Source organism: Macaca fascicularis, chromosome 11 (assembly GCF_037993035.2).
Source record: "Macaca fascicularis isolate 582-1 chromosome 11, T2T-MFA8v1.1".
NCBI classification, from domain to species: domain Eukaryota; kingdom Metazoa; phylum Chordata; class Mammalia; order Primates; family Cercopithecidae; genus Macaca; species Macaca fascicularis.
Window position 1 is genome coordinate 70326458 of NC_088385.1, and position 24541 is coordinate 70350998.

Below are 24541 nucleotides of genomic sequence, written 5' to 3' on the forward strand. Positions count from 1 at the left end.
AAAACACCTAAAAACAATGATTTCCTGAGATCCAAGAATTTAAATGTATTTAGGAAAGTAGAGAAAGAAGAAAAAGCAAGAAATTTCATTGAATCTAAAAGAAATGTACCTTTGCAGTATACGATATCTCGAAATACTTTTTATCTTTTCTCCCTTTAGTTTCAACTTTTATTTTTAGATCCAGGGGCACATGTGCAGGTTTGTTACATGAGTATATTGCATGATGCTGAGGTTTGGGGTACAAATGGTCCTGTTACCCAAGTATTGAGTATAGTACCCAAAAGTTAGTTTTTCAAGACTTTCTTCCCTCTCTCCCTTTCCCCTCTAGCAGTCCCCAATATTTGATAGTGGGTATATTTTTCTATATGTTCTGGGTGGGTACTAATAGTAAGTAGAGTAAAATATCCCCAAATGATGACTAGTCTTGTATCAAAGTCACCAAAGATAGGGCTATAATAAAGAAAAACATCTTTCTTTTAACTTAAAAACAGATCAGAACCTGTCAGTTAGATTTTTATGAAGTCCTCAAAATAGCATTTACTAATTGTGGCAGTAGATTGTAACAACGAATTGCTAAACTCTGAACACAACAGAGAACCCAGATTACGCTAGACTAAAGGTGAGATGTAGAACATTCTTTATTGAGAAAAATATATCTGCATGTTCCTCCTGTGATGACTGGCAAATAAACCATGGCAAGTCTCTTGGCAATAGGAATGATTAAGACAGAGTAATAAAATACAGGAGTAGAATAAGCCTATTATATTACAGCATAATGGTCTATTGTTGCCATCTTTATGTCCATGAGTACCCAATGTTTACTTCCCAGTTATAAGTGAGAATATGCAGTATTTGGTTTTCTGTTTCTGCATTAATTTGCTTAGGATAATGGCTTCCAGCCACATCCATGTTGCTGTAAAGGACGTGATATCATTCTTGCTTATGGCTGCATAGTATTCCATGGTTTATATGTACCACATTTTCTTTATTCAATCCACTGTGGATGGGCACCTAGGTTGATTCCATGTCTTTGCTACTGTGAATACTGCTGCAATGAAAATACAAGTGCATGTATTTTGTTCCGTGTTTGTTTTTTTTGTGGGGTTTTTTTTGAAGAATGATTTGTGGGGTTTTTTGGTTATTTTTTTTTTTAATATACCCAGAAATGGGATTCCTGGGTTGAATGATCGTTCTATTTTAAGGTCTTTGAGAAATCTCCAAACTGCTTTTCACAGTATCTGAACTAATTTACATTCCCATCAATCGGGTATAAGCATTCCCTTTTCTCCATGGTCTTGCCAACATCTGTTGTTTGCTGACTTTTAGTAATGGCCATTCTGACCCTGTGAGATGGTATCTCATTGTGGTTTTGATTTGCATTTCTCTGATGATTAATGATGTGAAGCATTTTTTCATGTTTGTTGGCCACTTGTATATCTTCCTTTCGGAAGTCTGTTCATGCTTTTTGTTTATTTTTAATAGGGTTATTTGTTTTTTGCTTGTTCAATTAATTTCCTTATAGATTCTGGATCTTAGACCTTGTCAGATGCATAGCTTGTGAATATTTTCTCTCATTCTGTAGGTTATTTGTTTACTCTGTTGATAGTTTCTTTTGCTGTGCAGAAACTCTTTAGTTTAATTAGGTCCCACTTGTCGATTTTTGTCTTTTTGCAATTGCTTTCGAGGACTTAGTCATAAATTCTTTCCCAAGGCGGATGTCCAGAATGATATCTCCAATGTTTTCTCCTAAGATTCTTGTATTTTGAGATGTAACATTAATCTTTAATCCCTCTTGAGTTGATTTTTGCACATGGTGAAAGGTAAGAGTTCATTTTCATTCTTCTGCATATGGCTAGCCTGCTATCTACTCCAGCACCATTTATTGAATAGGGAGTCCTTTCCCCATTGCTTATTTTTGTTGACTTTGTCAAAGATTAGATGGCTATAGGTGTGCAACTTTATTTCTGGGTTCTCTATTCTGTTCCATTGATCCGTGTCTGTTTTTGTACATTACAGTCTGTTTTGGTTATTATAGCCTTATATAATTTGAAACTGGTTAAGGTGATGGCCTTCAGCTTTATTCTTTTTGCTTAGGATAGATTTAGCTATTTGGGCTCTTTTGCAGTTCTATATGAATTTTGGAATTTATTCTGTGAAAAATAATGTTGGTCATTTGATAGGAATAGTCTTGAATCCATAGATTGCTTTGGGCACCATGGCCATTTTAATAATATTAATACTTCCAATCCATGAGCATGGAATGTTTTTCCATTTGTTTATGTCATCTATGATTTATTTTAGCAGCGTTTTGTAGTTCTCCTTATAGAGATCTTTTACTTCCTTGCTGAGATATATTCCTAGGTATTTTATTTGATTGTGTGTGGCTATTGTATGGGATTGCCTTCTTGATTTGGCTCTCAGCTTAAATGCTATTGGTGTATAGAAATGCTACTGACTTTTGTACATTGATTTTGTCTCCTGAAACTTTACTGAAGTAAACTTTGTTAGTTCTAGGAGTCTTTTGGTGTAGTCTTTAGGGTTTTCTAGATATCGAATCATATCATCCATGAAGACAGATAGTTTGACTTCTTTTTTTTCCCATTTGGATGCCTTTTCTTTCTCTTACATGATTGCTCTGGCTAAGCACTTCCAGTGGTATGTTGAACAGTAGTAGTAAGAGTAGGCATCTTTGTCTCAGTCCAGTTCTCAAGGGGAATGCTTTGTTTTTGCCCATTCAGTATGGTATCAGCTGTGGGTTTGCCATATATGGGTCTATTTTAAATTCTGTTCCTTTGATGCCTAGTTTCTTGAGGATTTTTATGATAAAGGGATATTGGATTTTATGGAAAGCTTTTTCTATGGAGCTTGAGATGATCAAATGGTTTTGGTTTTTAATTCTGTTTATGTGGTGGATCACATTTATTGATTTGCATATGTTGAGCCAACCTTGCATCCCAGGAATGAAGCCTCCCTGATCATGGTGAATTAACTTTTTGATGTGCTGTTGAATTTGATTTGCCAGTCTTTTGTTGAGGATTTTTACCCCTATGTTCAACAGGGATATTGGCCTGTAGTTTTCTTTTTCATGTGTCTTTGCCAGGTTTTGATGTCAGGGTGATGATGCTAGCTTCATAGAATGAGTTGGAAAGGAGTGCCTTCTCCTCAGTTTTTCAGAATAGTTTCAGTAGAGTTTGTACCAGCTTTTCTTCGTACATCTGGTAGAATTCAGTTGTGAATACATCTTATTGGTAGTTTTTTATTACTGGTTAAATTTGGAACTCGATATTGGTGTCAAGGTTTCAATTTCTTCCTGATTCAATCTTGGGAGATCATGTGTTTACAGGAATATATCTATTTTCTCTACATTTTCTAGTTTGTGTGCATAGAGGTGTTCATAGTAGTCTCTGAGGATCTTTTGTGTTTCTGTGAGATTGGTTGCTTATGTCATATTTGTCATTTCTGATTGTGCCTATTTGGATCTTCTCTCTTTTTTTTCTCTGTTAATCTATTTAGCAATCTTTCAATCTTATTTATCCTTTCTAAGAACCAGCTTTTGGTTTTATTGATTCTTTGTATAGATTTTTGTGTCTCAATTTCATTCAGTTCTGCTCTAATATTAATTATTTCTTTTCTCCTGCTAGCTTTGATGTTGGTTTTTTCTTGTGATAAACAATATTTTTAATCTTTTAGACACATGGCATTACACAGGTCAGCCACCTACCAACTTAAGGAACAGCGTGAAAGCCAGAAAGTCACTATGGACACACATAAAGAAGACATGAATTGTAGCTGGAAAGCAAACTGTGCTGAAAAGCAGACTCATGATTTGATTGAGAGAAGCAGAGTTACTCCTAAGTTGCCCCATCCTGGGGCAAAATTCCTCTCCTTCTATGGGCCTGTAAAGTGAGATAGCTAATTATCTACTTCCAAAATATAATGATGGCATGGAACAACAGTTATAGACAATTCTATCCCAGAAGAGAGAAAATAAAAGGAAGAAAAGAGTTATTTGTCCCAAGCAATTTTGAAATCCAGCAGGGCAAAATCCATTAGCCTTCAAGGTCTGGGAATAATCCTCTGTGACTGGAGGCTCCACTTGCTGTAGCTCAAGATCCCACTCTCTGGGCCTGTGTCTCTGTCCTTGACGAGCAGCTGAGTAATTCTATTACCTGTTTCCTGTAGCCTTTCAGGGCTAAGGTATGCATTCACCCAGATGCTGAGAATGGTAGCAGCTGGCAGCTTTCAGCTGAATTAGTCTTGTGACCTCAACCTTAACAAGTTGATCAAAGTCATTCCTCTCCTCCCTAGAGGAAGCCTGCATTCAATGATTGGTCACTGTGGACCACCTCTGAAGTGCCTTCCCAGCCTAGTATTTTTTTGTACAATTGACTGAGGACTTTGTTTTTGGTCTTTTGTTTTTTGAGATGGAGTCTCGCTCTTTTGCTAGGCTGGAGTGCAGTGGTGCAATCTCCACTCACTGTAACCTCTGCCTCCCGGGTTCAAGTGATTCTCCTGCCTCAGCCTCCCAAATAGCTGGGACTACAGGCATGCGCCAACATGCCTGGCCAATTTTTGGTATTTTAGTGGAGACAGGGTTTCAAGATGTTGGCCAGGAGGGTCTCTATCTCCTGACCTCGTGATCCACTTGCCTCGGCCTACCAAAGTGCTGGGATTACGGGCATGAGCCATCACACCCAGCCAGGACTTTGTTTTTTATTACTATTACTATTATTTTACTTTAAGTTCTGGGATATATGTGGGAAATGTGTAGGTTTGTTACATAGATATACATGCGCCATGGTGGTTTGCTGCACCTATCAACACATTATCTAGGTCTTAAGCCCCACACACATTAGGTATTTGTCCTAATGCTCTCCCTCCACTTACCCCCCAACCCCTGACAGGCCCCAGTGTATGTTGTCCCCCTCCCTGTGTCCGTGTGTTCTCATTGTTCAACTCCCACTTATGAGTGAGAATATATGGTGTTTGGTTTTCTGATCCTGTGTTAGTTTGCTGAGCGTCATGGCTTCCAGCTTCACCCATGTCCCTGCACAGTACATGATCTCATTCTTTTTAATGGCTGCATAGTATTCTATGGTGTACATGTGTCACATTTTCTTTATCCAGTCTGTCATTGATGGACATTTGGGTTGGTTCCAAGTATTTGCTATTGTAAATAGTGCTGCAATAAACATACATGTGCATGTGTCTTTATCATAGAATGATTTATAATCCTTTGAATATATGCCCAGTAATGGGTTTGCTGGGTCAAATGGTATTTCTGGTTCTAGATCCTTGAGGAATTGCCACACTGTCATCCACAATGGTTGAACTAATTTACACTCCCACCAACAGTTATGTAAAAGCATTCCTATTTCTCTACAGCCTCTCCAACATCTGTTGTTTCCTGACTTTTTAATAATTGCCATTCTAACTGGTGTGAGATGGTATCTCATTGTGGTTTTGATTTGCATTTCTCTAATGATCAGTGATGATGAGCTTTTTTTCAAATGTTTGTTGGCCACATAAAAGTCTTTTGTTTTTGAGAAGTGTCTGTTCATATCCTTTGCCCACTTTTTGATGGGGTTGTTTTTTCCATGTAAATTTGTTTAAGTTCCTTGTAGCTTCAGGATATTAGACTTTTGTCAGATGGATAGATTGCAAAAATTAACTCCCATTCTGAAGGTTTCCTGCTCACTCTGATAATAGTTTTTGTTTGTTTCTTTGTTTTCCTATGCATAAGCTCTTTAGTTTAATTACATCCCATTTGTCAATTTTGGCTTTCATTGCAATTGCCATTGGTGTTTTAGTCCTAAAGTATTTGTCCATGCCTATGTTCTGAATTGTACTGCCTAGGTTTCCTTCTAGGGTTTTTATGGTTTGGGGTTTTACATATAAGTCTTTAATCTATCTTGAGTTAGTTTTTGTATAAGGTGTAAGGAAGGGGTCCAGTTCCACTTTTCTAAATATGGCTAGCCAGTTTTCCCAACACCATTTATTAAATAGGGAATCCTTTTCCCATTGCTTGTTTTTGTCAAGTTTGTCGAAGATCAGATGGTTGTAGATGTGTGGTGTTATTTCTGAGGTCTCTGTTCTGTTCCATTGGTCTATATATCTTTTTTGGTACCAGTACCATGCTGTTTTGGTTACTGTAGACTTGTAGTATACTTTGAAGTCAGGTAGCAAGATGCCTCCAGCTTTGTTATTTTTGCTTTGCATTGTCTTGGCTATCTGGGCTCTTTTTTGGTTCCATATGAAATTTAAAATAGTTTCTTCTAATTCTGCAATAAAGTCAATGACAGCTTGATGAGAATAGCATTGAATCTACAAATTACTGTGGGCAGTATGGCCATTTTCGTGATACTGACTCTTTCTATCCATGAGCATGGAATATTTTTCCATTTGTTTGTGTCCTCTCTTATTTCCTTGAGCAGTGATTTGTAGTTCTCCTTGAAGAGGTCCTTCACATCCCTTGTAAGTTGTATTCCTAGGTATTTTATTCTCTTTGTGGCAATTGTGAATGGGAGTTCATTCATGATTTTGCTCTCTGCTTGTCTATTGTTGGTGTATAGAATGTTTATGATTTTGGCACATTGATTTTGTATCCTGAGACTTTGCTGAAGTTGCTTATCAGCTTAAGGAGTTTTGGGGCTGACATGATGGAATTTTCTAAATATTTCTAAATATACAAACATGTCACCTGCAAACAGAGACAATTTGACTTCCTCTCTTTTATTTGAATACCCTCTATTTCTTTCTCTTGCCTGATTGCCCTGGCCACAACTCCCAATACTATGTTGAATAGGAGTGGTGAGAGAGGGCATACTTGTCTTGTGATGGTTTTCAAAGGGAATGCTTCTAGCTTTTGCCCCTTCAGTATGATATTGTCTATGGGTTTGTCATACATAGCTCTTATTATTTTGAGATATGTTCCATCAATGCTTAGTTTCTTGAGAGTTTTTAACATGAAAGGATGTTGAATTTTATCAAAGGCCTTTTCTGCATCCATTGAGATAATCATGTGGTTTTCATCATTGCTTTTGATTATGTGATAGATTATGTTTATTGATTTGTATATGTTGAACCAGCCTTGCATCCCAGGGATAAAGCTGACTTGATTGTGGGGGATAAGCTTTTTAATGTGCTGCTGGATTTAGTTTGCCAGTATTTTATTCAGAATTTTTGCATTGATGTTTATCAGGGATATTGGCCTGAAGTTTTCTTTTTTTGTTGTTGTGTCTCTGCCAGGCTTTGGTATCAGGATGCTGCTGGCCTCATAAAATGAGTTAGGTAGGAATCCATCTTTTTTGATTATTTGGAATAGTTTCAGAAGGAATGGTACTAGCTCCTCTTCATAACTCTGGTAGAATTTGGCCATGAATGCGTCTAGTCTTGGGCTTTTTTTGGTTAGTTGACTATTAATTACTGCCTGAATTTCAGAACTTGTTCTTGGCATATTCAGGGATTCAACTTCTCCCTGGTTTAGACTTGAGAGGGTGTACGTTCCCAGGAATTTATCCGTTTCTTCTAGATTTTCTAGTTTATTTGTGTAGAGGTGTTTATAGTATTCTCTGATGGTAGTGTGTATTTCTGTGTGATCAGTGGTGATTTCCCCTTTATCATTTTTATTGTGTGTATTTGATTCTTCTCTCTTTTCTTCTTCATTAGTCTAGCTAGTGGTCTATCTATTTTGTTAATTTTTGCAAAACACCGTCTCCTAGATTCATTGATTTTTTGAAGGGATTTTCCTGTCTCCATCTCCTTCAGTGCTGCTCTGATCTTAGTTATTTCATGTCTTCTGCTAGCTTTTGATTTTTTTTTTTTTTTTTTTTTTGCTCTTGCTTCTCTTGTTCTTTTAATTGTGTTGTTAAGGTGTCGATTTTAGATGTTTCCAGCTTTCTGATGTAGGCATTTAGTGCTATAAATTTCCCTCTAAACACTGCTTTAGCTGTGTCCCAGAGATTCTGGTATGTTGTCTCTTTGTTCTCATTGGTTTTAAAGAACTTCATGATCTCTGCCTTAATTTTGTTATTTACCCAGTAGTCATTCAGGAGCAGATTGTTCAATTTCCATGTAGTTTATGGTTTTGAGTGAGTTTCTTAATCCTGAGTTCTAATGTGATTGTGCTGTGGTCTCAGAGACTGTTTGTTATGATTTCTATTCTTTTGCATTTGCTGAGGAGTGTTTTACTTCCAAATATGTGGTAGATTTTAGAATAAGTGCCATGTGGCACTAAGAAGAATGTATATTCTGTTGATTTGTGGTTGAGAGTTCTGTAGATGTCTACTAGATCCACTTGATCTAGAACTGAGTTCAAGTTCCGAATATCCTTGTTAATTTTCTGTCTCGTTGGTCTGTCTGATATTGACAGTGGGGTGTTAATGTCTCTCACTATCATTCTGTGGGAGTCTAAGTCTCTTTGTAGGTCTCTAAGAACTTGTTATATAATATATACCCCTGTGTTGGGTATATATATATTTAGGATAGTTAGGTCTTCTTGTTGCATTGATCCCTTTACCTTTATGTAATGTCCTTCTTTGTCTTTTTTGATCTTTGTTGGTTTAAAGTCTGTTTTATCAGAGATTAGGATTGCAACCCCTGCTTTTTTTTGCTTTCCATTTGCTTGGTAAATATTTCTCCATCCTTTTATTCTGAGCCTATGTGTGTCTTTGCACATGAGATGTGTCTCCTGAATAAGCACACCAATGGGTCTTGACTCTTTATCCAGTTTGCCAGTCTGTGTCTTTTAATTGGGACATTTAGCCCATTTACATTCAAGGTTAATATTTTTATGTGTGAATTTGATTCTGTCACCACGACGCTAGGTGGTTATTTTGCACATTAGTTGATGCATTTTCTTCATACTGTCATTGGTCTTTATATTTTGGTGTCTTTTTGCAGAGCTGGTACCAGTTTTCCTTTCCATATTTAGTGCTTCCTTTAGGAGCTCTTGTAAGGCAGGCCTGGTGGTGACAAAATCCCTCAGCATTTGCTTGTCTGGAAAGGATTTTGTTTCTCCTTCTCTTATGAGGCTTAGTTTGGCTGGATATGAAATTCTGGGTTGAATATTCTCTTCTTTAAGAATGTTAAATATTGCCCCCTCTTTCTTATTGCTTGTAGGGTTTCTGCAGAGGCATCCACTGTTACTCTGATGGACTTCCCTTTGTAGATGACCTGACCTTTCTCTTTGGCTGCCCTCAATAATTTTTCCTTCATTTCAACCTTGGTGAATCTCATGATTATGTGTCTTTGGGTTGATCTTCTCATGGAGTATCTTAGTAGTGTTCTCTGAATTTCCTGAATTTGAATGTTGGCCTGTCTCTCTAAGTTGGGGAAGTTCTCTTGGATAATATCCAGAAGTGTGTTTTCCAATTTGGTTCCATTCTCCTCATCACTTTCAGGTACACCAATCAAATGTAGTTTGGTCTTTTCACATAGTACCATATTTCTCAGAGGCTTTGGTTGTTCCTTTTCATTCTGTTTTCTCTAATCTTGTCTGCATGCCCTGTTTTAGCAAGGTGGTCTTCAATCTCTGATATTCTTTCTTCTGCTTTATCAATTCGGCCATTAATACTTGTGTATACTTCACAAAGTTCTCATGCTGTGTTTTTCAGCTCCATCAGATCATAACACACCATATTAACCCTGCCCAAGAGATGATGTTACCTGTCATATACATGAGGTCATTTGGGGCTTAATATCAAAGGATTTTGTAATAACTTTTGAAAGTGCAAGAGCTTTGAGATGGAGTTTCTTTTCAGGAGCATGAAGAAGAGATTTTTTTTTTTCTTTTGCTTGAGGTTCAAAGCACTTTCCTGGAGATTAAACTATTAAATATAAAGCAAGAATTCCTTTCGAGGTGAATATGAGAATGTGACCCAGAAAAGTAACTTTAAGAATATGTTAAAAAAAATATATATATATATATATATATATATATACGTAATTGGTCATGATGAAGAGCTTGTATCCAACTTATTTTCCTGCCACAAGGAAAAACCTGGAAAAATGTGTGAAGCAACTATTTTCTGGTCATTAGACAGTAGATCATCCAGATCTACTCATAATAATGATTCTCTCACAGTGATTCTCTCATAATCATGGAGAGAATGGAAGTAAACAATGTGAGTTCTACACTTTAACTTTCTTCCCGGGAGAATTCTCCACATCGTGATGCATAGAACTGAAGCCCAAAGAGAAAGTAGTTCTCTCACAAGCCAAAGGAGACAGAAAAAAGTTTGAGGTTGCTGGAATTGTTAGAATTTTCAGGGCAGGCCACTAAAGAGAAAGGAGCCACAGAGAAGGGGTTCCAACCTAAAAAGCCATATTACATATGGGAGAAGATAAGTATGATAGCTGAGTTACCTCAGAGACAGTGGAGGACAGATGACAATAGAAAGAGAAGAAACTACCAGCCCAAAATTATACATCCAGCAATATATGTTTCAAAAAAGGGGGCTGAAATAAAAATATTTCGAAAAATAAAAGCTAGGAAAACTTGTTGCAGCATTTTTGAGCTCCAAGAAATAGTAAAGAATGGTCTTTAGGCTAAAGGTAAAGGATACTAGATGAAAACTCTACAGGAAGAAAGAAGAGCTTGGAAATAGAAAATAAGTCAGTATTGAAAAAAGTTACCCTTATTACCTAGTATTTTCTTGAAAGATACTTATTCTTTAAAGTAAAAAATAATGACATAGTTTTGGAGTTATTAAGTGTATCAAAATAAAAGATAGGCAATGCTATCACAATGAATGATGGGGAAGGTAATGCAATTATACTATTGTAATGCTATCAAATTTGTGAAGTGAGAAGTGGAAATGTGAGAAGTATGAAATAGGAACTGAGAAGATTCAGATGATTAAAAATAAGTAGGAAGTAGATCAGGTGTAAAATATGAAGTGGTGAAATATTGACTCTGAATACACTTTGTTAAGGTAAGAATGAACACTGCTAGCCTTGTAAATGGAATACTATAATCAACAAATAAATTCAACTGGCCCAAAAAAATTCAGAAGAGGAGCAGGAGAGAAGCAAAATACTTAAGGGACATGAGAAAAACACAAATGGGTGCTAAGATTAAATCCTACTATATCCATAAATGCATTAAATATAAAGAAACCAAACCAAACTCTCCCATTTAAAGCGGAGATTGTCACTACACACTGTCTCAAAGAGGTGCATTTTAAATTCAAAGAAGCAAATAGATTAAAAGTAAAAGGATAGAAAAAGATATACCAAACAAATTGTAAGCATAAGAAATCTGGTGTTATGATACTAATTTCAAAGTAGATATCAAACAAAAAATATTTTCAGAGATAGAGACAATTCATGATGACAATAAAGGCATTTCCTCAGAAAGACATAACAACCTTAAATGTACATTCACTAATAACAGAGCTTTAAAAATGAAGCAAAAACCTAACACAATTTAAGAAGGAAAAACAAATTCACAAATTAGTTTGACTTTTTTTAGCAGCCTTTCCTCTTCCCCACATAACTGATAAAAGAAATAGACCAAAAATAATTCCAGATATAGACAATCTGAACGACAGTAAAAATCAGTTTGATCTTACTGACATTTATAAAACACTACATCAAAAAAAAAAACTGCAAAATTACCATTTTTTTGAAGCGTCCTTTGGATGTTCACTAAGATAAGCCTATACTGGACCACAAAATAAGTCTGAATACATTTTTAGGGATTGAAATCTTAAGTGTATGCTCTCACTCCATCTATATAATTTATGGATTTAAATTGTAAATACAAAACAGTAAGATATCTAGAAAATCCTTCGAATACTTAGAAATTTGAAAACACATTTCTAATTAATGTATTATGATTTTAAAATAATAATTTAATAGAATAGAACAGAAACTCCAGAAATAGACCCACATACATATGGCAAATTGATTGTGTAAAGTCAACAGCTTAATTCAATGGAAAAAGGATAATCTTTAAACAAGTAGTGCTGAAACAACAGGATATCAATATGGGACAAAAGAAGCTATGCTATTTTCCTCACACCAAATATAAAAATTAATTAGAATTATAGGCTTAAATATAAAAACCGAGACTATTAAACTTCTAGAAGAATATATAAGAGAAAATCTCCATTACCTTGTACAGCAAGGAATTTTTAGCCAGGACACTAAAAGGATTACCTGTGAAAGAAAAAACTGATAAATTCAACTTTAATTAAAAATTCTACTATTCAAAAGATATTGATAAAAAATCAAATAACATCGATAAAAAATTAAAACTCAACATGCATGCTGAAGAAAATTATATATATATTTTATCCAGAATATATAAAGAACATTTACAAGTTAGTAATAAGATAAAACAACTAAAATAAACAAATGCTTTGGACAGATTCTTCTTCAAAACAAACAAACAAACAAGGATTAGTGAATTACCAACAATTACATGAACAGAGGCACATCATTGGTCATCAGAGAAATACAAATTAAAACCACATGAGATACTACATACATACTAGAATGCCCAAAATTTAAAAAGTTCAATTGCATGTATTGGTAAGGATACAGAGCATCTGGAATTCCCAAAATTGCTGGTGAGAATGCAAAATGGAGCAACCACTTGGGAGATATATTTGGTAGTGTCTCATAAATTTAAATACATGCTTACTGTATGATCCAGCAATTCAACTCCTAGGCATTTACACAAGTAAGATGAAAATATATTTCTACAAAAAGACTCAAGTCAAATACTCAAAGCAACTACAACAGTCAAAAATTGGAAACAACCCGAATGTTAATCAAAGGACAATAAATGACTTTGGCTTATTTACATATGGTATATACATATATATATACACAGTGAAATAATATATAACAAAAAAGAATAAACTTCTGAACGCATAGCAACATGAGCCCATCTTAAGAACATTATGTTGAGCAAAAGGAGGTAAACATAAAGGAATACTAATTGATTATTGTTTAGATGAAGCTCAAAAATATGAAAAACTAATGCAAGGTGATAAAAATCTAAGTAGTGATTGCCTCTGAAGGAATGTTGGTTGACCTAAGGGGAGCCCAAGGAAATTTTCTAGATTTTTAAAAATCTTCAACTTTTAAGTTCAGTGGTACACGTGCAGGATGTGCAGGTTTGTTATACAGGTAAACATGTGCCATGGTGGTTTGCTGCACAGATCATCCCATCACCAGGTATTAAGCCCAATATCCATTAGCTATTCTTCCTGATGCTCTCCCTCCTTCCTTCACCCCCGCCCCACACACAGGTCCCAGTGTGTGTTGTTCCCCCAATGTGTCCATGTGTTCTCATCATTCAGCTCCCACAGAGATGAACACCCTGAACTTGTGGTTCAGAGAGAAGAGAAGGAGTCAACAGTTTCTGAAGAGCCTGTTAGACTTAGACCCTGGTGCACCACAGCCCCTCTCCTGGGAGGTGTGGTCTCAGCACCCTGGCTTCTAGAGGTGCCCTAATGAGGTAGAGAGCATTCCTAAAATGCATCAGGGAAGACTGCAAGCAGAATCTAGATTACATATTTCCTTTGAAATTTCTTCATGCTCTCCTGGGGTTTGCAATTTTTGGTGTGAAGATTAGTTATTTAATTTAGTATCATGAGGTGTCTCATTACACAAACTTCCTAGATTCCATGCATTGTCATTTATTCCAAAGACTTAATTGGCTACCCATGGTTATCTTGTCTAAAATGTTTGCCTTCTGCCCTGTGGAACCACAATTGCTTTGTAAGTAGACTCTCCTGTATCCTCAATCTCTCCACAGATTGAGGTCATGTGAAATACTATACAAGAAGAATCTGAAGGATGAATGTTTTAGCCAGGGTCCTCCCAGAGAAACTGAACCAATAGCATGTTCATAGATATACATATTATACTGAATGGGTTCACAGAATTATGGAGGCTGGTGAGTCCAAAATCTGCAGTGTTGGTCAGCAGGCTGGTGACCCAGGAGAGCCGATGGTTCAGTTCCCGTCTAAAGGCTAGCAGGTAGAAACCCAGTAGAGCTGATGGAGCAGATGATGTGCAGAGGCAGTCTGCTGGAGAATTCACTTTTGCTCAGGAGGGCTGTATTTTCTGTTCTCTTCAAGCTTTTAACTGATTAGATGAGGCCCACCCACATTATCGAGGGCAATCTGCTTACTCAAAGCTCACCAATTTAAATGTTAATCTCATGCAAAACCACCTCAAAGTTAACACATAAAATTAACCTTCACAAGTCTACCCCTTGCACCTTGGCACCCATATTCATCTCCTTAAACCATACTTAGTCTTCAAATAAGACAGTAAGATGGTCATACTTCCACCTAACATAATACAACCGTCCTACATACACCCGAGAATGCACTAACCCTTTCCCCAGAAGAGGATGCAGAGTCCTTGGATGATGTTTACATATTCCAGCCCTTGACTCATGAATCCTGGTCATGGGAGAAATAGCATCATATACTGGACACTGATTCAGAGCATACACATGGCCTCCTGAAAAACCTTTTTCCAGCCCTGCAAAGCATTCCTACCAAGCTGGCACTGTAACTTAGTCTTCAAAAGACCATTCCACTGTTCTGTTTAGCCAAGGGCTTCAAGATGGTGAGGAAAATGGTAAGATTAGTGAATTCCATGAGCATGATGTCATTGCCACACTTTATTTGCTGTGAAGTGAGCTTCTTGATCAGAAGCAATGCTGTGTAGAATACCATGATGGTAGATTAGGCATTCTGTACCACCACGGATGGTAGTTTTGGCAGAAGCATTGCATGCAGGGAAGACAAATATATATCCAGGGTAAATGTCTGTTCTGGTAAGAACAAAATGCTGCCCTTTCCCTGATAGAAGCAGACCAATGTCATCAACTGAATTTATTATCTTTCCTTCATCTACATTCCCCAAACCATAGAAGCCACTTTCTCTTGCCAAGTCCTAAAAGTAAAAGCATCCAGTGGGAAAGGACACTTAGCCAAAGCGTGTGCAACAGATGGACACTAGAATAGAGCAAGAATGAAGTAAGCTAGAATGGAGCAAAATGTCTTAAAAAATATCTGCAGATGGAGCTGGAGTAACTTTCTGTCAAATCTACTTACCAATCAATTCTCCTCACTCCCTTCAAAGTAAGTTTTTAAACGCTGATCCATTGTTGTTACTCCCTTACACAAAAGACTTCAGTGGCTCAGTAGATATGTCCTAAATCCTTACCATGGCATAAAAAGGGCTTCACAATCAGGATTCTTTTATGTCTTCAACATTTAGTGTCTACTAATATATTCTGCTACCTATTGAATGCAGGCTTTTCAGACCCCTTCACTAACCTATTAAGAACTCATTCTTTTTCAAGTTATCCCCTATGCCTAGAAACTCATCTGCTTTTATATATCTGTTCACATAACAAATTCCTCCTTATAATTTAAAAACTGAAGTAAAGGATGCTTCTTTGACAAGTCTTTCTTGAACCCCTCTCTCCCAAGCAGAGATGAATGCTCCCTCTAGGTGCCACTGCTTCCAGCATAGTTCCTGTCACTTTATATTGCAATTAGTTGTTTATCTATAGATTTTTCCTCTCTCCCATATTCTGTTTCTTCAGGGCAAAATCTGTGTACAATTGAATCTTGAGCCCCTAACACAGTGAGTGTATATACGCCTGCTTATTTAAGCCTAGTTAAAGCAAGCTGACCAGCCACATGGCCAATAGACTCAGACACTTCTGGACCATTTACAGGCATTGTCCTGAGCTCTCTTGCCTTCTTACTCTGGTCCAGTGTCATCTTGGCTTCCAATCCCTTTTTCTCTATCTCTCATCCTCCACTCTGTATTTCCCCATTAGGACAATAGAAGTCACATTTCCAGGCTGCTGAAGGCAGCAGTTCTAAACCTTTTGTGCCCCAAATGTGTTGAATCACAGGACAAAAAGAGAGAAAGGAATGGAGTACAATGATCTTGTTAGTGTCACCTGAAGAATGATGAGGCTTGTAAATTTGAAAAGGAGACCTTTATTTCTCATAAAGCATTGCAGCCTGCAGGGTGGCCATTCTGACAGGCTGGGAAGCATTGCCTCTGGCTAGAAGCCAGAAACAGATACTTTGGGGATCAGAATAATAATACAGAAATTTATTCTGAATGGGGTGGCCTAGTATACCTACTCAATAAGCTATAGGAGGAGGCATAAACATTTATGAAAGGAGAAATGTACACACAGTTGAGCTTCCTGCCTCTCCATGGGACCCATGTTCAAAAACAGTGGTGTTAGCATGATTGAGGATGGAGTTTTCAGTCCTCTGACATCAAATAGTGATGTAGAGGACACACAAACCCTCACTGTGCATTCTCCATAGACTAGCCAGAACCACTCTGTGGTCAGTGGTCTCTTATCAGGCAAAAAGAGGAGGGGCAGCTTCAGGCAGTTGGTTGATATCAAAATGGTGGAGTCTTTTGAAAGGGTTTGTTTCTGTTGGCCTTTAGGGAAGAAGGCCTAATGACTGTTAGGGAGGGAGCAGGTATAATGAGGCATGTCTGACCTCACACCCCATCATGGCCAGGAACTCAGTTTTGAAGGTTTCTCTGGAGTCCCCTAGGACAAGAAGTAGGTCGGTTCAGTCAGTTGGGGACCTTAGGATTTCACTTTTGTTTCTCACTGGAAATGCAAAATTAATGCCACACACCACAATATGCATAAATCTCAAAACCATAATACCAAAGCAAGCAGCCAGACACCAAAAAAAAGTACATACACAAATTAATGTATGTTGTGAAGGCCAAGCAACTCCATCTTAGATGGTAATCTAACATGTTGGCTACTGATTAACCCCAGTTCTGGGAAGACCTCTAAGATTTCTAGTTTATCTATTGCTCCTTGAGTAAGAGGGTGTACTTACCACAAATCCTGCCCTGAAGCAACTGCCCTACACATCCCTTCTGAAGCACACAGACACTCTCTCTATGGCATACAAGCCTTGGGTCTGTGGGGTAACAGCACAGGGATCCACCATCTTGTCTTGCCACCTCTCAAAATACAGACGTGACTTCTATTCATAAGTTCCAGTATTTTTCTAAGAAACTGAATTTGTCCAGCCTCTTTCTTCAGCCTATCAATTCCTCGGACTTTGGGGCTAGGTTTGCATAGATTTGCCCACTGTGGACAGTTGTTAAACGTCAGGAGAGTGGTTTTTTTAGGAGTAAAGTAAATTGAAAGGAACACAGGGGAGTTACTGAGGTGCTTGTAATGCTTCGTTTCTTGATCAGTGTGCTCAGTTTGTGAAAATCTATCAAGCTGCACACTCACTATCTATACACTTTTCTGAATTACATAATAGAGAATGCAAAATATGAAGTTAAGAAAATAATATCACAATGGGAAACCATTTTATAGCCAGGAGAATAGGAAAACTTTAAAAGCCTGACAATGTAAAATGTTGTCAAGAATATGGAAAAATTGAGAACTCATTGTTTTTAGAAGTATAATTTCATTTTCAAAAATCTTTGGAAAATAATTTAGCATTCTCTTGTAAAAATGAACATGTGCATATCCTACAACGCAGTAATACCATTCCTAAACCAGAGAAATTCTTGCACATCTATACCAGAAAGCATGTAGGAGAATATTCATAGAAGCATTGTTTATGGATTAAAAAAATAAAGAAGGAAAAGAAACAATTGGGGTGACCCAGCATCAGAGGTATGGATAAATGTCAGCATATTTGTATTACGCAACAGTAAAAATAAAAAAAATAAAAATAATAAAAAACTACTCACATCAACAGAGATGATTTTGGAAATAAAATGTTAAATTAAAAAAAGCAAGTCACAAAAAATTATATAGGAGTCAATGTTTATTAAGCTTCCAACATAGCAAAAGGAACACACACCTATGTGATGAAGCTATAAAAGAAACAAAAAGAGTAAACACACAATCCAGGAAAGTGGTTACTTCTGGGTGAGGGAGGAGATGCAACTGGGGAGGGGCATCAGGGAGCTTCCTTGGAATTGTCCACAACCTAATTCTTAATTAGAGGGTGGGTTACCATTGTGCTTTGTAATTTGCATATATAATCTATGTTTATTTGTATGTACAAATTAATCAACAAAAAAATTGTCTGAGAATTCTGGTTCAGTATGAACACATAGTGTTACCTGACCTCCTTTCTAAACCACTCATTAAATGAAAAATACAAATGATAATTATATTAAAGGAAAACTACACACAGAAAGTGAAAAAGAAGAGCCATTAGCTAACTAAAGTTATCTATCATTTTTTGGCTTTGGGGGTTTTCTTTTAGAGACAGGGTCTCACTCTGTCACTAGGCTGTAGTGCAGTGATGTGATCATAACTCACTGCAGCCTCGGTGTCCTGGGCTCTACTGATCCTCCTGCCTCAGCCTCCAGAGGAGCTGGGAGTGCAAGTGTGCGGCACTACCCTCTAAAAGAAAATGAGTGGAAGGGGTTACTGTCAAAACATGCGAGAGAATGCTGTAGCGCAAAATGTGTAGAGAAGGACGTAAAGCTGAGGAGAGATCAGTTGCTCCACTGAGTCCAAGGAGAGACTTAGTCTAGAGAATTGTTCATTATGGTAGAAGCAAGAATGAGAAGTGAGGCTGAAAGTCAGGACACTTCTTGAACATCTCTATGTAAGTGTGAGGCACGAGAATAGGGCCTGGAGGCAGAGAACCTAAGGAATTCCTAGAACTAAATCAAACAGAAACACTTCAGCTATGACAGGAATTATCTTCATTTACATAGGGCATACACCAAGTAAATGACTTTGTAACTTCACTTTAGCCTCTTCATTTACATAGGGTGTACACCAAGTAACCAATGGAAACCTGTAGAGGGTATTTAAACCCCATGCTCAGGCCCACTCCCACCCTGTGAAGTGTGCTTGCATTTTCTTTTTTTTTTTTTTTTTTTTTTTTGAGACGGAGTCTCGCTCTGCCGCCCAGGCTGGAGTGCAGTGGCCAGATCTCAGCTCACTGCAGGCTCCGCCTCCCGGGTTCACGCAATTCTCCTGCCTCAGCCTCCCCAGTAGCTGGGACTACAGGCGCCCGCCACCTCGCCCGGCTAGTTTTTTGTATTTTTTTAGTAGAGACGGGGTTTCACCGTGTCAGCCAGGATGGTCTCGATCTCCTGACCTCGTGATCCGCCCGCCTCGGCCTCCCAAAGTGCTGGGATTACAGGCTTGAGCCACCGCGCCCGGCTTTGCATTTTCAATAAACCTGTGGTTTTGTTGCTTCATTCTTTCCTTGCTTTATCTGTGCGTTTTGCCCAATCTTTTGTTCAAAACGCCAAGAACCTGGACACCCTCAACCAGTAACAAGAGTCTAATCCACTTCATGTGCCTCCCCCAGCCCAGATAAAAAAAATTCCTGGTGGAAAAATCACACAGTCTGAGCAAGTGCAGCCTTGGTGAAGGGATCCCAGGCTGGATTTTAGCTCTGCTTCCTACACAGGCACCTGGACCTCTACTTCTGGAGATTGTATATCAGAAAACCATCAGCCATTAGCTTCTGTGTTTTCCCAGCAGAAAGCTACTGCTAAAGCTATCATCATCTGCCTATCTAGGGTCTAGCATTTAACATGTTGTTGCTATTTAATCCTGGTAGCCCTTGTGTCTCTGCCCTTAATTTTAAATTCCTTTATCATGAAATGGGGGAGGGGTGGGAGAAAGGTTGCAAGGAAACTGGCAAACTTGAGTAACTCAGTCCTATAGTTAACCAAGTGTCTAACTTTTATAACAAGAAAAATAAGAAATATCATTTAATTGACTTGGGGAGATAAAATATATAGATGCAAGTTTAGTGGTTGTCTAAGAAATGAAACAAGCTAAAATATTAGGGCATATTTTATATAGCAAGGTAAGTATTATGTCCTGAAATGTGTGTTTGTGCGTGTGTGTGTGTGTGTGTTACTTAAATATGGTTCTGATTATGGGGTTCTGTTTTAAAGTTTGTGATGTTTTCTAAATTTGGTAAACACTCAATGAAACATTGATTAGTACCCAGAGAACAGAATGGGCTACCAGGTACAGAGATACTGGCATGGGTTCCTGGATCGTGGAGCTAGACACCAACTAGATCTAAATTAGCTGCTAGGTGCTGGCCTAGGAGTATCCTTGTGAGAGGGGAACTGCGTGGTCAGGGGACAAGGTTGAGGGTTGAGGGTAACTTTTTTTTTTGCCTTGAGACAGTCTCACTCTGTTGCCCAGGCTGGAGTGCAGTGGTGCAATCCTAGTTCGCTGAAACCTCCCCGCCTCCCGGGTTCAAGCAATTCAACTGCTTTACTCTTCCGAGTAGCTGGGATTACAGGCGTGCACCACCACGCCCAGCTAATTTTTCCTATTTTTAGTAGAGACGGGGTTTCACCATGTTGGCCGAGCTGGTAGCGAACTCCTGACCTCAAATAATGTGCCTGCCTTGGCCTCCCAAAGTGCTGGGATTTTAGGTGTGACCCACCACGCCTGGCCAAGGGTAACTTTTGATAGTCTATCCTTTTGTAGAAACATCACCTATTCATAAATATATAAATAAACAATTTATGCAAGGGCAAACTTTTGTTTTTTAAGTTTATTGATTTCCTACAGTGTATTAGGCACTTGCTTAGGGTTTTACTGAGAGAGTCAACAAACTGCCCTAATAAAGAAAACACCGCATCAGTAAAAGTCTAAGGTAGTGGGATAGTGAACAAACAGTATCATGTGGCAATTAGCATGTTTTAGTGACACCTGAAACCTATCATTTATTTACTTTTGTTGAGATAATTTCAAGTGAGAATAAAATGAGATCATGCAGGGGAAGTATTTTGAAAATGAGAAAAACCAATTGAATTTTAATGTAAGGTTAAAACTCAGAGATCTGTGGTCCTTTAGGGTATGGGGAAAATTAGGATAGCAATGAGTTAGAGGGAGCATTTACAGGGTTACATTTACTCTTTCATATTTTGGGATGGGATTCTAAACAGTCTCAAAGGTTGAAATATTTCCCAAAGGTCAGAATGCTAAGAGGTCAGCATAGCAACCCACAGAGTTTGTTGCTAAGCCTAACAAAGTTCTCTGTTTATCACATCATTTGTACGATATTTTGTTATTGTCCTTCTAGTTGAGTGACCTGAGACAAATGACATTCCATTGCCTTGGTTTTCTCGGTTGTAAATGCAGACGTTGAACCAGTCTTCTCTAAGATCCCTTTCCATGCTACCAGTTGTGTGGAACACCTCCACCAGCCTAAGTACTGGGGCCATTTTCCTTTGAAACCATTAATGAAGTCCTATTCATGAATCCATCCAAAAATCCATTTATAACTGCAAAAGCTGCCCTGAGACATGATACTTCCCACGGCTGCCAGATCAAATGAGAACAATTTCTACTGGGAAGTATTTCTGGCCACTTCCAGAAAATAGTCATTGGTGTACTGTAATGCTTAAATAATGTAAGAAAAACCAATCTAAATGCCCTACATTTTACTTGCTGGTTTTAGAAGACCTAAAATCTGTCTGCAGCAAAAGAGGACTCTCCTCCATATGCACTAAAACTGAGATCAATACTGCCACATACTACGAAGCACTAAGATCAGAAAGAGAATTGTGTATGTCAGTTTTCTAACAGACTGTAAGGCTAGACAAGACTGCTCTTGACCTCACTAAAAAAATTTACCTCTACATGGGAAAAGACGGAATTAACAAATTTTGGAGCAAAACATTGAAATTTTAAAAAATAATCTTGGAGTAGTGAAAATTCTTCTAAGTAAGGAACAATCCTAACTTTTTAAGATAAAAGACTCATGCATTTGACCCTATAAAAACTTCTGGACAAAAAAGGAAAGGAAAAAAAGTATGTGTTTATATATACGCAAAAATTAAAAGACCAGCAAGGGTCTTTTCATAAGCTGACATTTAACATCTAGATAATACAAAAGCTTCTATAAATAAGAAAAAGTAAATAAACCAATAGAAAAATGGACAAAAGACACAAAGAAAAAAATACAAAGATAGAAAAATAGTAATAGCTGAGAAAATATTCAGCTCGATAAAAATCATGAAAAAATTATGTATTATTGGCTATCAGAAGTGCAAGCTTTAAATTAGATAGTATCTAGTGCTGGCATATTAGAAAATAGGCATTCTGACATGGTGGGTGTACATTAAATTGCTACTACCTATTTGGTAGGTAATTAGTTCTTTCAATTAAAATTTGCAATTCCTTCCTAGACTCAGCAGTTTGACTTGTAAGTATTCAAAATAACAATATATACACAAAGTTATATGAGCATATTTATCTCAGCCTTCTCTGAAATAATAAAAAAGGTATATAACTAAAAATCATATGTTAAATAAATATATAAATAAATTTATAAACATATAACCTTGTAACTATACACAAACAAAGATTTATAGTTAAATAAATCATGGTACATTTGGGGAGGTGCAGTGGTAAAAATGAATGAGAAAGGTAAATACATACCGACATGTAAAGAGCTCCAAAGTATGCTGGTGCTCTTGCAAAAAGCAAGTTACATTATATACACATCATATGATTACATTTGTATTAAAATAAACACATCAAAAGAGAAACCAAAGTATATATGTGAAGTTCATACATGTATTCCTACAAGTTCCGAATGCAACCTCTCATCTGCATGCAGTGGAGGAAACATATACATGTGTTTTTGTAATGAATATTTATAAGAAAGTATTTATGTGTTATTTGTATAATTCTTAAATTTTAGAAAGAAATTAAACAATGCAGGAAAAGAAAGAAAAGGTAAAGGAAGAAGAGAAGGCAGGGAAAGGGAAGGGAAAGGAAAATTCTGTGTGCATCAGCTATTGAAATGTCAGGGTAAGATACATCTTGTCTTCTTAATAATGATTTATCTTAGGAAAGTTACATTACCTCCTCCCAGCTTCCTTTCACTAGGAGAAGTAGAGCAGAGTAAATCATTGCCCAATCTTTAGAACCAGACTATTGGATTCAGATGCTACTCTACTTATCAAATGTATGATCTTAGTCCAGTTACTTGACCTATCTGTATTCCAGTGTCCTCGTTTAAAAAGGGGGGAAGGTGGTTGGGTGCAGTGGCTCACACCTGTAATCCTAGCACTTGGGGAGGCTGAGGCAGGCGGATCACGAGGTCAGGAGATTGAGACCATCCTGGCTAACATGGGGAAACCCCATCTCTATTAAAAACACAAAAAATTAGCCGGGCGTGGTGGCACGTGCCTGTAGTCCCAGCTACTCAGGAGGCTGAGGCAGCAGAATCGCTTGAACCTGGGAGGAGAATCGCTTGAACCTGGGAGGCAGAGGTTGCAGCGAGTCGAGATCGTGCCACTGCACTCCAGCCTGGGCAACAGAACGAGACTCCGTCTCAAAAAAAAAAAAAAAAAAAAAAAAAAGGAGTGGTGCGGAGTGAGGAATATTAATATCTACGTAAAGTTCTTGTAAAGATTAAATGCAAAAGTACTTGGAACAATATTGACATTTGGCAGACACATAGTGTTAGTTCTCACAATTAATACCAATAGGCACCATTTATGTGTTACGGGTGATAATACATGAAAAAGCACTGCTCTCTTTTCATTGCTTGGAATAGAGAGAGGAAAGGCTAGGCTACGTTGGAAGCCAATGCACATATGAGTCCATCCAGGTAGATGGCACAACCCTGGGTTCATGGAGTCTACAGACCCAATAGATAAAATTCTGAGTAAGCAGTGCTTGAAGTGCAATGAAGAGTTTACTAGTATGTGAGACTTTTCAAGTGCATTCAACATAGTAGGATCTCAGTAAATGTGTTTTGATCAATGTAGTAACAAAATTATAGTGTAGCATATTTGTTTGGGCACAGATTCTGGTTCGAAAGCCATGTGATGCTAGACAAAAACTTTAATCCTCTATTTTCTCATCTGAGAATATGTGGACTTGAATATCTAATTTGCACTGTTGTAAGAGTTAGAAATAGAATTTACATAGTACTTAATAGTACCTGGAGCAAAGTAGGTGTTAAGTAGATAAGAGATTGTTATTATTATGGTCTGAGAATATACATCTAAGCTGGCTTGTTTTAAAATTTAAAAAAATAATTCAACTTCATGAGTACTACTATTTGCAAAGAAACCTTATGATTAAATGTAAGTGTAAACACAGGACTAAGAAGCAAGAGTTTCAGTTCCTTCTAATTTTAGCTCTCTTACCAACTTCTTTAGTGCCCTTCAAAAAGTCACTTAATCCAATGAAATATTTGTTAATAATAATAGTCTGTAGCCCAAGTGTTATTACAACATCCACTTGCAGAACAATTTACTGTGATTGTGCATGAACTACATTTAAAATTCCTAGACTTCTGTTTGGTGTTCCATGAAGTCATAAGCCTGGGAACTTTCTCAGGACCTTCGAAGTTGGAGTTTTGTCTAGTTCCTCAGCATGCTCTGTACTTATGTGCTTGCATTCCATGGTCAGCCCACACATTTTCTTGTCTCTCTCTTTTTTACCTCCTCTCCCAAAGGTTTTTAAAAGATTAGACAGGGTGGTTCTTAATCAACATTTACATTGGTTGACTGAAAGGAA

At 37.5% G+C, this 24541-nt stretch overlaps 1 long non-coding RNA gene across 1 annotated transcript in view; it reads right to left on the reverse strand.

The window, feature by feature from the left end:
- Window positions 1-24541, reverse strand: part of LOC135966257 (uncharacterized) — a 349203-nt gene that overhangs the window by 179936 nt on the left and 144726 nt on the right. The window contains exon 3 of the long non-coding RNA XR_010579477.2: window positions 12119-12162. This is a non-coding gene — a long non-coding RNA (uncharacterized lncRNA). The remainder of the gene's footprint in view (window positions 1-12118; window positions 12163-24541) is intronic.